Source organism: Ambystoma mexicanum, chromosome 8, assembly GCF_040938575.1.
Source record: "Ambystoma mexicanum isolate Mex_15411 chromosome 8, UKY_AmexF1_1, whole genome shotgun sequence".
In the NCBI taxonomy this organism is placed as follows: domain Eukaryota; kingdom Metazoa; phylum Chordata; class Amphibia; order Caudata; family Ambystomatidae; genus Ambystoma; species Ambystoma mexicanum.
The window spans coordinates 730,889,328-730,898,741 of record NC_090929.1 but is presented as its reverse complement, the minus strand read 5'-3'; the positions used below and the strand labels follow the sequence as shown (position 1 = coordinate 730,898,741).

General features: G+C 46.8%; 28 non-coding genes across 28 annotated transcripts; all 28 read right to left on the bottom strand.

Annotated features, from left to right (window-relative positions):
* Positions 1-104: 104 nt before the first annotated feature.
* LOC138475184 (5S ribosomal RNA) lies at positions 105-223 on the bottom strand. Its single transcript, XR_011269352.1, has one exon. It is a non-coding gene; the product is annotated as a 5S ribosomal RNA (ribosomal RNA).
* A 464-nt stretch (positions 224-687) lies between these two features.
* Positions 688-806, bottom strand: LOC138477905 (5S ribosomal RNA). The gene has a single exon (XR_011271821.1). It is a non-coding gene; the product is annotated as a 5S ribosomal RNA (ribosomal RNA).
* A 106-nt stretch (positions 807-912) lies between these two features.
* Positions 913-1,031, bottom strand: LOC138477681 (5S ribosomal RNA). The gene has a single exon (XR_011271617.1). It is a non-coding gene; the product is annotated as a 5S ribosomal RNA (ribosomal RNA).
* A 106-nt stretch (positions 1,032-1,137) lies between these two features.
* On the bottom strand, positions 1,138-1,256 carry LOC138479148 (5S ribosomal RNA). Its single transcript, XR_011272949.1, has one exon. It is a non-coding gene; the product is annotated as a 5S ribosomal RNA (ribosomal RNA).
* Positions 1,257-1,720: 464 nt separating this feature from the next.
* On the bottom strand, positions 1,721-1,839 carry LOC138478152 (5S ribosomal RNA). Its single transcript, XR_011272046.1, has one exon. It is a non-coding gene; the product is annotated as a 5S ribosomal RNA (ribosomal RNA).
* A 106-nt stretch (positions 1,840-1,945) lies between these two features.
* LOC138475183 (5S ribosomal RNA) lies at positions 1,946-2,064 on the bottom strand. The gene has a single exon (XR_011269351.1). It is a non-coding gene; the product is annotated as a 5S ribosomal RNA (ribosomal RNA).
* A 106-nt stretch (positions 2,065-2,170) lies between these two features.
* On the bottom strand, positions 2,171-2,289 carry LOC138479878 (5S ribosomal RNA). The gene has a single exon (XR_011273612.1). It is a non-coding gene; the product is annotated as a 5S ribosomal RNA (ribosomal RNA).
* A 106-nt stretch (positions 2,290-2,395) lies between these two features.
* LOC138475182 (5S ribosomal RNA) lies at positions 2,396-2,514 on the bottom strand. Its single transcript, XR_011269350.1, has one exon. It is a non-coding gene; the product is annotated as a 5S ribosomal RNA (ribosomal RNA).
* Positions 2,515-2,620: 106 nt separating this feature from the next.
* LOC138475181 (5S ribosomal RNA) lies at positions 2,621-2,739 on the bottom strand. Its single transcript, XR_011269349.1, has one exon. It is a non-coding gene; the product is annotated as a 5S ribosomal RNA (ribosomal RNA).
* A 106-nt stretch (positions 2,740-2,845) lies between these two features.
* On the bottom strand, positions 2,846-2,964 carry LOC138475180 (5S ribosomal RNA). The gene has a single exon (XR_011269348.1). It is a non-coding gene; the product is annotated as a 5S ribosomal RNA (ribosomal RNA).
* Positions 2,965-3,428: 464 nt separating this feature from the next.
* On the bottom strand, positions 3,429-3,547 carry LOC138477898 (5S ribosomal RNA). The gene has a single exon (XR_011271815.1). It is a non-coding gene; the product is annotated as a 5S ribosomal RNA (ribosomal RNA).
* A 106-nt stretch (positions 3,548-3,653) lies between these two features.
* Positions 3,654-3,772, bottom strand: LOC138478305 (5S ribosomal RNA). The gene has a single exon (XR_011272185.1). It is a non-coding gene; the product is annotated as a 5S ribosomal RNA (ribosomal RNA).
* Positions 3,773-4,235: 463 nt separating this feature from the next.
* On the bottom strand, positions 4,236-4,354 carry LOC138479615 (5S ribosomal RNA). Its single transcript, XR_011273374.1, has one exon. It is a non-coding gene; the product is annotated as a 5S ribosomal RNA (ribosomal RNA).
* A 106-nt stretch (positions 4,355-4,460) lies between these two features.
* LOC138475179 (5S ribosomal RNA) lies at positions 4,461-4,579 on the bottom strand. The gene has a single exon (XR_011269347.1). It is a non-coding gene; the product is annotated as a 5S ribosomal RNA (ribosomal RNA).
* A 106-nt stretch (positions 4,580-4,685) lies between these two features.
* On the bottom strand, positions 4,686-4,804 carry LOC138479286 (5S ribosomal RNA). Its single transcript, XR_011273075.1, has one exon. It is a non-coding gene; the product is annotated as a 5S ribosomal RNA (ribosomal RNA).
* Positions 4,805-5,268: 464 nt separating this feature from the next.
* LOC138475177 (5S ribosomal RNA) lies at positions 5,269-5,387 on the bottom strand. Its single transcript, XR_011269345.1, has one exon. It is a non-coding gene; the product is annotated as a 5S ribosomal RNA (ribosomal RNA).
* A 106-nt stretch (positions 5,388-5,493) lies between these two features.
* On the bottom strand, positions 5,494-5,612 carry LOC138475175 (5S ribosomal RNA). The gene has a single exon (XR_011269344.1). It is a non-coding gene; the product is annotated as a 5S ribosomal RNA (ribosomal RNA).
* A 106-nt stretch (positions 5,613-5,718) lies between these two features.
* On the bottom strand, positions 5,719-5,837 carry LOC138479388 (5S ribosomal RNA). Its single transcript, XR_011273167.1, has one exon. It is a non-coding gene; the product is annotated as a 5S ribosomal RNA (ribosomal RNA).
* Positions 5,838-5,943: 106 nt separating this feature from the next.
* On the bottom strand, positions 5,944-6,062 carry LOC138475104 (5S ribosomal RNA). The gene has a single exon (XR_011269279.1). It is a non-coding gene; the product is annotated as a 5S ribosomal RNA (ribosomal RNA).
* Positions 6,063-6,525: 463 nt separating this feature from the next.
* LOC138480205 (5S ribosomal RNA) lies at positions 6,526-6,644 on the bottom strand. The gene has a single exon (XR_011273909.1). It is a non-coding gene; the product is annotated as a 5S ribosomal RNA (ribosomal RNA).
* A 106-nt stretch (positions 6,645-6,750) lies between these two features.
* On the bottom strand, positions 6,751-6,869 carry LOC138475174 (5S ribosomal RNA). Its single transcript, XR_011269343.1, has one exon. It is a non-coding gene; the product is annotated as a 5S ribosomal RNA (ribosomal RNA).
* Positions 6,870-6,975: 106 nt separating this feature from the next.
* LOC138475173 (5S ribosomal RNA) lies at positions 6,976-7,094 on the bottom strand. The gene has a single exon (XR_011269342.1). It is a non-coding gene; the product is annotated as a 5S ribosomal RNA (ribosomal RNA).
* A 106-nt stretch (positions 7,095-7,200) lies between these two features.
* Positions 7,201-7,319, bottom strand: LOC138475172 (5S ribosomal RNA). Its single transcript, XR_011269341.1, has one exon. It is a non-coding gene; the product is annotated as a 5S ribosomal RNA (ribosomal RNA).
* Positions 7,320-7,783: 464 nt separating this feature from the next.
* On the bottom strand, positions 7,784-7,902 carry LOC138475171 (5S ribosomal RNA). Its single transcript, XR_011269340.1, has one exon. It is a non-coding gene; the product is annotated as a 5S ribosomal RNA (ribosomal RNA).
* A 106-nt stretch (positions 7,903-8,008) lies between these two features.
* On the bottom strand, positions 8,009-8,127 carry LOC138475170 (5S ribosomal RNA). Its single transcript, XR_011269339.1, has one exon. It is a non-coding gene; the product is annotated as a 5S ribosomal RNA (ribosomal RNA).
* Positions 8,128-8,233: 106 nt separating this feature from the next.
* Positions 8,234-8,352, bottom strand: LOC138478224 (5S ribosomal RNA). The gene has a single exon (XR_011272111.1). It is a non-coding gene; the product is annotated as a 5S ribosomal RNA (ribosomal RNA).
* Positions 8,353-8,816: 464 nt separating this feature from the next.
* LOC138477914 (5S ribosomal RNA) lies at positions 8,817-8,935 on the bottom strand. Its single transcript, XR_011271829.1, has one exon. It is a non-coding gene; the product is annotated as a 5S ribosomal RNA (ribosomal RNA).
* Positions 8,936-9,041: 106 nt separating this feature from the next.
* Positions 9,042-9,160, bottom strand: LOC138479147 (5S ribosomal RNA). Its single transcript, XR_011272948.1, has one exon. It is a non-coding gene; the product is annotated as a 5S ribosomal RNA (ribosomal RNA).
* Positions 9,161-9,414: the final 254 nt, after the last annotated feature.

Here is a 9,414-nt window from a genome sequence, read left to right as displayed (position 1 = left end):
TGGGCCTAGTGAGTTTTGTACTTTTAAGCATCTAGTCGGCTAGACCTTGCAGTTTTGAAAGGCAATTGAGAAATGGCTCACTTCCTGAACTTGGAGCACAAAAAAGCCTACAGCACCTGGTATTCCCAGGCGGTCTCCCATCCAGGTACTAACTAGGCCCGACACTGCTTAGCTTCCGAGATCAGACGAGATCGGGCGCATTCAGTGTGGTGTGGCCGTAGGCTCTAGAAATGCTAAGAATATTACTCTTATGCATTTGCATTTAGTAAGCTAAGCCATGCAGCCACTTGCAACATGATACCACGCTCATCGCTCGATCAGCGCTCGATCAGGCTCGATATATAAGACTGGTGGGCCCATTCAGGACTCCTATGTCTGGTAGGATAACTTTAATCCATCCATCCTGTTTCTGTTGCAGGGAGATGGAGAGAACAATCAACACAATAACGGCTTTCTTTCATGCCTCTTGAAGGACTCAATATTCTCTGTACTGCATTACATGTGAAAGTCGATTTATTACCCATGAACACACTACCTGTATGCTAATTATATGTAAATAGGTAGCTCCAGCCCTCATAATGTTGTCCAACATTTCCGCTATAAAACGGGATAAAATTATTTTGGAAACATACCAAATTTGAAAAGTAATTGAGAAGTTATGCAATTACTAATCATGGAGCACAAAATAGCCTACAGCACCTGGTATTCCCAGGCGGTCTCCCATCCAGGTACTAACTAGGCCCAACCCTGCTTAGCTTCCGAGATCAGACGAGATCGGGCGCATTCAGTGTGGTGTGGCCGTAGGCTCTGGTCCTAGTGAGTTTTGTACTTTTAAGCATCTAGTCGGCTAGACCTTGCAGTTTTGAAAGGCAATTGAGAAATGGCTCACTTCCTGAACTTGGAGCACAAAAAAGCCTACAGCACCTGGTATTCCCAGGCGGTCTCCCACCCAGGTACTAACTAGGCCCGACACTGCTTAGCTTCCGAGATCAGACGAGATCGGGCGCATTCAGTGTGGTGTGGCCGTAGGCTCTGGGCCTAGTGAGTTTTGTACTTTTAAGCATCTAGTCGGCTAGACCTTGCAGTTTTGAAAGGCAATTGAGAAATGGCTCACTTCCTGAACTTGGAGCACAAAAAAGCCTACAGCACCTGGTATTCCCAGGCGGTCTCCCATCCAGGTACTAACTAGGCCCGACACTGCTTAGCTTCCGAGATCAGACGAGATCGGGCGCATTCAGTCTGGTGTGGCCGTAGGCTCTAGTAATGCTAAGAATATTACTCTTATGCATTTGCATTTAGTAAGCTAAGCCATGCAGCCACTTGCAACATGATACCACGCTCATCGCTCGATCAGCGCTCGATCAGGCGAGATATATAAGACTGGTGGGCCCATTCAGGACTCCTATGTCTGGTAGGATAACTTTAATCCATCCATCCTGTTTCTGTTGCAGGGAGGTGGAGAGAACAATCAACACAATAACGGCTTTCTTTCATGCCTCTTGAAGGACTCAATATTCTCTGTACTGCATTACATGTGAAAGTCGATTTATTACCCATGAACACACTACCTGTATGCTAATTATATGTAAATAGGTAGCTCCAGCCCTCATAATGTTGTCCAACATTTCCGCTATAAAACGGGATAAAATTATTTTGGAAACATACCAAATTTGAAAAGTAATTGAGAAGTTGTGCAATTACTAATCATGGAGCACAAAATAGCCTACAGCACCTGGTATTCCCAGGCGGTCTCCCATCCAGGTACTAACTAGGCCCGACACTACTTAGCTTCCGAGATCAGACGAGATCGGGCGCATTCAGTGTGGTGTGGCCGTAGGCTCTGGGCCTAGTGAGTTTTGTACTTTTAAGCATCTAGTCGGCTAGACCTTGCAGTTTTGAAAGGCAATTGAGAAATGGCTCACTTCCTGAACTTGGAGCACAAAAAAGCCTACAGCACCTGGTATTCCCAGGCGGTCTCCCATCCAGGTACTAACTAGGCCCGACACTGCTTAGCTTCCGAGATCAGACGAGATCGGGCGCATTCAGTGTGGTGTGGCCGTAGGCTCTGGTCCTAGTGAGTTTTGTACTTTTAAGCATCTAGTCGGCTAGACCTTGCAGTTTTGAAAGGCAATTGAGAAATGGCTCACTTCCTGAACTTGGAGCACAAAAAAGCCTACAGCACCTGGTATTCCCAGGCCGTCTCCCATCCAGGTACTAATTAGGCCCGACACTGCTTAGCTTCCGAGATCAGACGAGATCGGGCGCATTCAGTGTGGTGTGGCCGTAGGCTCTGGTTCTAGTGAGTTTTGTACTTTTAAGCATCTAGTCGGCTAGACCTTGCAGTTTTGAAAGGCAATTGAGAAATGGCTCACTTCCTGAACTTGGAGCACAAAAAAGCCTACAGCACCTGGTATTCCCAGGCGGTCTCCCATCCAGGTACTAACTAGGCCCGACACTGCTTAGCTTCCGAGATCAGACGAGATCGGGCGCATTCAGTGTGGTGTGGCCGTAGGCTCTGGTCCTAGTGAGTTTTGTACTTTTAAGCATCTAGTCGGCTAGACCTTGCAGTTTTGAAAGGCAATTGAGAAATGGCTCACTTCCTGAACTTGGAGCACAAAAAAGCCTACAGCACCTGGTATTCCCAGGCGGTCTCCCATCCAGGTACTAACTAGGCCCGACACTGCTTAGCTTCCGAGATCAGACGAGATCGGGCGCATTCAGTGTGGTGTGGCCGTAGGCTCTGGGCCTAGTGAGTTTTGTACTTTTAAGCATCTAGTCGGCTAGACCTTGCAGTTTTGAAAGGCAATTGAGAAATGGCTCACTTCCTGAACTTGGAGCACAAAAAAGCCTACAGCACCTGGTATTCCCAGGCGGTCTCCCATCCAGGTACTAACTAGGCCCGACACTGCTTAGCTTCCGAGATCAGACGAGATCGGGCGCATTCAGTGTGGTGTGGCCGTAGGCTCGAGTAATGCTAAGAATATTACTCTAATGCATTTGCATTTAGTAAGCTAAGCCATGCAGCCACTTGCAACATGATACCACGCTCATCGCTCGATCAGCGCTTGATCAGGCGAGATATATAAGACTGGTGGGCCCATTCAGGACTCCTATGTCTGGTAGGATAACTTTAATCCATCCATCCTGTTTCTGTTGCAGGGAGGTGGAGAGAACAATCAACACAATAACGGCTTTCTTTCATGCCTCTTGAAGGACTCAATATTCTCTGTACTGCATTACATGTGAAAGTCGATTTATTACCCATGAACACACTACCTGTATGCTAATTATATGTAAATAGGTAGCTCCAGCCCTCATAATGTTGTCCAACATTTCCGCTATAAAACGGGATAAAATTATTTTGGAAACATACCAAATTTGAAAAGTAATTGAGAAGTTGCGCAATTACTAATCATGGAGCACAAAATAGCCTACAGCACCTGGTATTCCCAGGCGGTCTCCCATCCAGGTACTAACTAGGCCCGACACTGCTTCGCTTCCGAGATCAGACGAGATCGGGCGCATTCAGTGTGGTGTGGCCGTAGGCTCTGGGCCTAGTGAGTTTTGTACTTTTAAGCATCTAGTCGGCTAGACCTTGCAGTTTTGAAAGGCAATTGAGAAATGGCTCACTTCCTGAACTTGGAGCACAAAAAAGCCTACAGCACCTGGTATTCCCAGGCAGTCTCCCATCCAGGTACTAACTAGGCCCGACACTGCTTAGCTTCCGAGATCAGACGAGATCGGGCGCATTCAGTGTGGTGTGGCCGTAGGCTCTAGAAATGCTAAGAATATTACTCTTATGCATTTGCATTTAGTAAGCTAAGCCATGCAGCCACTTGCAACATGATACCACGCTCATCGCTCGATCAGGCTCGATCAGGCGAGATATATAAGACTGGTGGGCCCATTCAGGACTCCTATGTCTGGTAGGATAACTTTAATCCATCCATCCTGTTTCTGTTGCAGGGAGATGGAGAGAACAATCAACACAATAACGGCTTTCTTTCATGCCTCTTGAAGGACTCAATATTCTCTGTACTGCATTACATGTGAAAGTCGATTTATTACCCATGAACACACTACCTGTATGCTAATTATATGTAAATAGGTAGCTCCAGCCCTCATAATGTTGTCCAACATTTCCGCTATAAAACGGGATAAAATTATTTTGGAAACATACCAAATTTGAAAAGTAATTGAGAAGTTGTGCAATTACTAATCATGGAGCACAAAATAGCCTACAGCACCTGGTATTCCCAGGCGGTCTCCCTTCCAGGTACTAACTAGGCCCGACACTACTTAGCTTCCGAGATCAGACGAGATCGGGCGCATTCAGTGTGGTGTGGCCGTAGGCTCTGGTCCTAGTGAGTTTTGTACTTTTAAGCATCTAGTCGGCTAGACCTTGCAGTTTTGAAAGGCAATTGAGAAATGGCTCACTTCCTGAACTTGGAGCACAAAAAAGCCTACAGCACCTGGTATTCCCAGGCGGTCTCCCATCCAGGTACTAACTAGGCCCGACACTGCTTAGCTTCCGAGATCAGACGAGATCGGGCGCATTCAGTGTGGTGTGGCCGTAGGCTCTGGGCCTAGTGAGTTTTGTACTTTTAAGCATCTAGTCGGCTAGACCTTGCAGTTTTGAAAGGCAATTGAGAAATGGCTCACTTCCTGAACTTGGAGCACAAAAAAGCCTACAGCACCTGGTATTCCCAGGCGGTCTCCCATCCAGGTACTAACTAGGCCCGACACTGCTTAGCTTCCGAGATCAGACGAGATCGGGCGCATTCAGTCTGGTGTGGCTGTAGGCTCTAGTAATGCTAAGAATATTACTCTTATGCATTTGCATTTAGTAAGCTAAGCCATGCAGCCACTTGCAACATGATACCACGCTCATCGCTCGATCAGCGCTCGATCAGGCGAGATATATAAGACTGGTGGGCCCATTCAGGACTCCTATGTCTGGTAGGATAACTTTAATCCATCCATCCTGTTTCTGTTGCAGGGAGGTGGAGAGAACAATCAACACAATAACGGCTTTCTTTCATGCCTCTTGAAGGACTCAATATTCTCTGTACTGCATTACATGTGAAAGTCGATTTATTACCCATGAACACACTACCTGTATGCTAATTATATGTAAATAGGTAGCTCCAGCCCTCATAATGTTGTCCAACATTTCCGCTATAAAACGGGATAAAATTATTTTGGAAACATACCAAATTTGAAAAGTAATTGAGAAGTTGTGCAATTACTAATCATGGAGCACAAAATAGCCTACAGCACCTGGTATTCCCAGGCGGTCTCCCATCCAGGTACTAACTAGGCCCGACACTGCTTAGCTTCCGAGATCAGACGAGATCGGGCGCATTCAGTGTGGTGTGGCCGTAGGCTCTGGGCCTAGTGAGTTTTGTACTTTTAAGCATCTAGTCGGCTAGACCTTGCAGTTTTGAAAGGCAATTGAGAAATGGCTCACTTCCTGAACTTGGAGCACAAAAAAGCCTACAGCACCTGGTATTCCCAGGCGGTCTCCCATCCAGGTACTAACTAGGCCCGACACTGCTTAGCTTCCGAGATCAGACGAGATCGGGCGCATTCAGTGTGGTGTGGCCGTAGGCTCTGGTCCTAGTGAGTTTTGTACTTTTAAGCATCTAGTCGGCTAGACCTTGCAGTTTTGAAAGGCAATTGAGAAATGGCTCACTTCCTGAACTTGGAGCACAAAAAGGCCTACAGCACCTGGTATTCCCAGGCCGTCTCCCATCCAGGTACTAACTAGGCCCGACACTGCTTAGCTTCCGAGATCAGACGAGATCGGGCGCATTCAGTGTGGTGTGGCCGTAGGCTCTGGGCCTAGTGAGTTTTGTACTTTTAAGCATCTAGTCGGCTAGACCTTGCAGTTTTGAAAGGCAATTGAGAAATGGCTCACTTCCTGAACTTGGAGCACAAAAAAGCCTACAGCACCTGGTATTCCCAGGCGGTCTCCCATCCAGGTACTAACTAGGCCCGACACTGCTTAGCTTCCGAGATCAGATGAGATCGGGCGCATTCAGTGTGGTGTGGCCGTAGGCTCTAGAAATGCTAAGAATATTACTCTTATGCATTTGCATTTAGTAAGCTAAGCCATGCAGCCACTTGCAACATGATACCACGCTCATCGCTCGATCAGGCTCGATCAGGCGAGATATATAAGACTGGTGGGCCCATTCAGGACTCCTATGTCTGGTAGGATAACTTTAATCCATCCATCCTGTTTCTGTTGCAGGGAGGTGGAGAGAACAATCAACACAATAACGGCTTTCTTTCATGCCTCTTGAAGGACTCAATATTCTCTGTACTGCATTACATGTGAAAGTCGATTTATTACCCATGAACACACTACCTGTATGCTAATTATATGTAAATAGGTAGCTCCAGCCCTCATAATGTTGTCCAACATTTCCGCTATAAAACGGGATAAAATTATTTTGGAAACATACCAAATTTGAAAAGTAATTGAGAAGTTGTGCAATTACTAATCATGGAGCACAAAATAGCCTACAGCACCTGGTATTCCCAGGCGGTCTCCCATCCAGGTACTAACTAGGCCTGAAACTGCTTAGCTTCCGAGATCAGACGAGATCGGGCGCATTCAGTGTGGTGTGGCCGTAGGCTCAGGGCCTAGTGAGTTTTGTACTTTTAAGCATCTAGTCGGCTAGACCTTGCAGTTTTGAAAGGCAATTGAGAAATGGCTCACTTCCTGAACTTGGAGCACAAAAAAGCCTACAGCACCTGGTATTCCCAGGCGGTCTCCCATCCAGGTACTAACTAGGCCCGACACTGCTTAGCTTCCGAGATCAGACGAGATCGGGCGCATTCAGTGTGGTGTGGCCGTAGGCTCTGGTCCTAGTGAGTTTTGTACTTTTAAGCATCTAGTCGGCTAGACCTTGCAGTTTTGAAAGGCAATTGAGAAATGGCTCACTTCCTGAACTTGGAGCACAAAAAAGCCTACAGCACCTGGTATTCCCAGGCGGTCTCCCATCCAGGTACTAACTAGGCCCGACACTGCTTAGCTTCCGAGATCAGACGAGATCGGGCGCATTCAGTGTGGTGTGGCCGTAGGCTCTGGGCCTAGTGAGTTTTGTACTTTTAAGCATCTAGTCGGCTAGACCTTGCAGTTTTGAAAGGCAATTGAGAAATGGCTCACTTCCTGAACTTGGAGCACAAAAAAGCCTACAGCACCTGGTATTCCCAGGCGGTCTCCCATCCAGGTACTAACTAGGCCCGACACTGCTTAGCTTCCGAGATCAGACGAGATCGGGCGCATTCAGTGTGGTGTGGCCGTAGGCTCGAGTAATGCTAAGAATATTACTCTTATGCATTTGCATTTAGTAAGCTAAGCCATGCAGCCACTTGCAACATGATACCACTCTCATCGGTCGATCAGCGCTCGATCAGGCGAGATATATAAGACTGGTGGGCCCATTCAGGACTCCTATGTCTGGTAGGATAACTTTAATCCATCCATCCTGTTTCTGTTGCAGGGAGGTGGAGAGAACAATCAACACAATAACGCCTTTCTTTCATGCCTCTTGAAGGACTCAATATTCTCTGTACTGCATTACATGTGAAAGTCGATTTATTACCCATGAACACACTACCTGTATGCTAATTATATGTAAATAGGTAGCTCCAGCCCTCATAATGTTGTCCAACATTTCCGCTATAAAACGGGATAAAATTATTTTGGAAACATACCAAATTTGAAAAGTAATTGAGAAGTTGTGCAATTACTAATCATGGAGCACAAAATAGCCTACAGCACCTGGTATTCCCAGGCGGTCTCCCATCCAGGTACTAACTAGGCCCGACACTGCTTAGCTTCCGAGATCAGACGAGATCGGGCGCATTCAGTGTGGTGTGGCCGTAGGCTCTGGTCTTAGTGAGTTTTGTACTTTTAAGCATCTAGTCGGCTAGACCTTGCAGTTTTGAAAGGCAATTGAGAAATGGCTCACTTCCTGAACTTGGAGCACAAAAAAGCCTACAGCACCTGGTATTCCCAGGCGGTCTCCCATCCAGGTACTAACTAGGCCCGACACTGCTTAGCTTCCGAGATCAGACGAGATCGGGCGCATTCAGTGTGGTGTGGCCGTAGGCTCTGGGCCTAGTGAGTTTTGTACTTTTAAGCATCTAGTCGGCTAGACCTTGCAGTTTTGAAAGGCAATTGAGAAATGGCTCACTTCCTGAACTTGGAGCACAAAAAAGCCTACAGCACCTGGTATTCCCAGGCGGTCTCCCATCCAGGTACTAACTAGGCCCGACACTGCTTAGCTTCCGAGATCAGACGAGATCGGGCGCATTCAGTGTGGTGTGGCCGTAGTCTCTAGAAATGCTAAGAATATTACTCTTATGCATTTGCATTTAGTAAGCTAAGCCATGCAGCCACTTGCAACATGATACCACGCTCATCGCTCGATCAGCGCTTGATCAGGCGAGATATATAAGACTGGTGGGCCCATTCAGGACTCCTATGTCTGGTAGGATAACTTTAATCCATCCATCCTGTTTCTGTTGCAGGGAGGTGGAGAGAACAATCAACACAATAACGGCTTTCTTTCATGCCTCTTGAAGGACTCAATATTCTCTGTACTGCATTACATGTGAAAGTCGATTTATTACCCATGAACACACTACCTGTATGCTAATTATATGTAAATAGGTAGCTCCAGCCCTCATAATGTTGTCCAACATTTCCGCTATAAAACGGGATAAAATTATTTTGGAAACATACCAAATTTGAAAAGTAATTGAGAAGTTGCGCAATTACTAATCATGGAGCACAAAATAGCCTACAGCACCTGGTATTCCCAGGCGGTCTCCCATCCAGGTACTAACTAGGCCCGACACTGCTTAGCTTCCGAGATCAGACGAGATCGGGCACATTCAGTGTGGTGTGGCCGTAGGCTCTGGGCCTAGTGAGTTTTGTACTTTTAAGCATCTAGTCGGCTAGACCTTGCAGTTTTGAAAGGCAATTGAGAAATGGCTCACTTCCTGAACTTGGAGCACAAAAAAGCCTACAGCACCTGGTATTCCCAGGCGGTCTCCCATCCAGGTACTAACTAGGCCCGACACTGCTTAGCTTCCGAGATCAGACGAGATCGGGCGCATTCAGTCTGGTGTGGCCGTAGGCTCTAGTAATGCTAAGAATATTACTCTTATGCATTTGCATTTAGTAAGCTAAGCCATGCAGCCACTTGCAACATGATACCACGCTCATCGCTCGATCAGCGCTCGATCAGGCGAGATATATAAGACTGGTGGGCCCATTCAGGACTCCTATGTCTGGTAGGATAACTTTAATCCATCCATCCTGTTTCTGTTGCAGGGAGGTGGAGAGAACAATCAACACAATAACGGCTTTCTTTCATGCCTCTTGAAGGACTC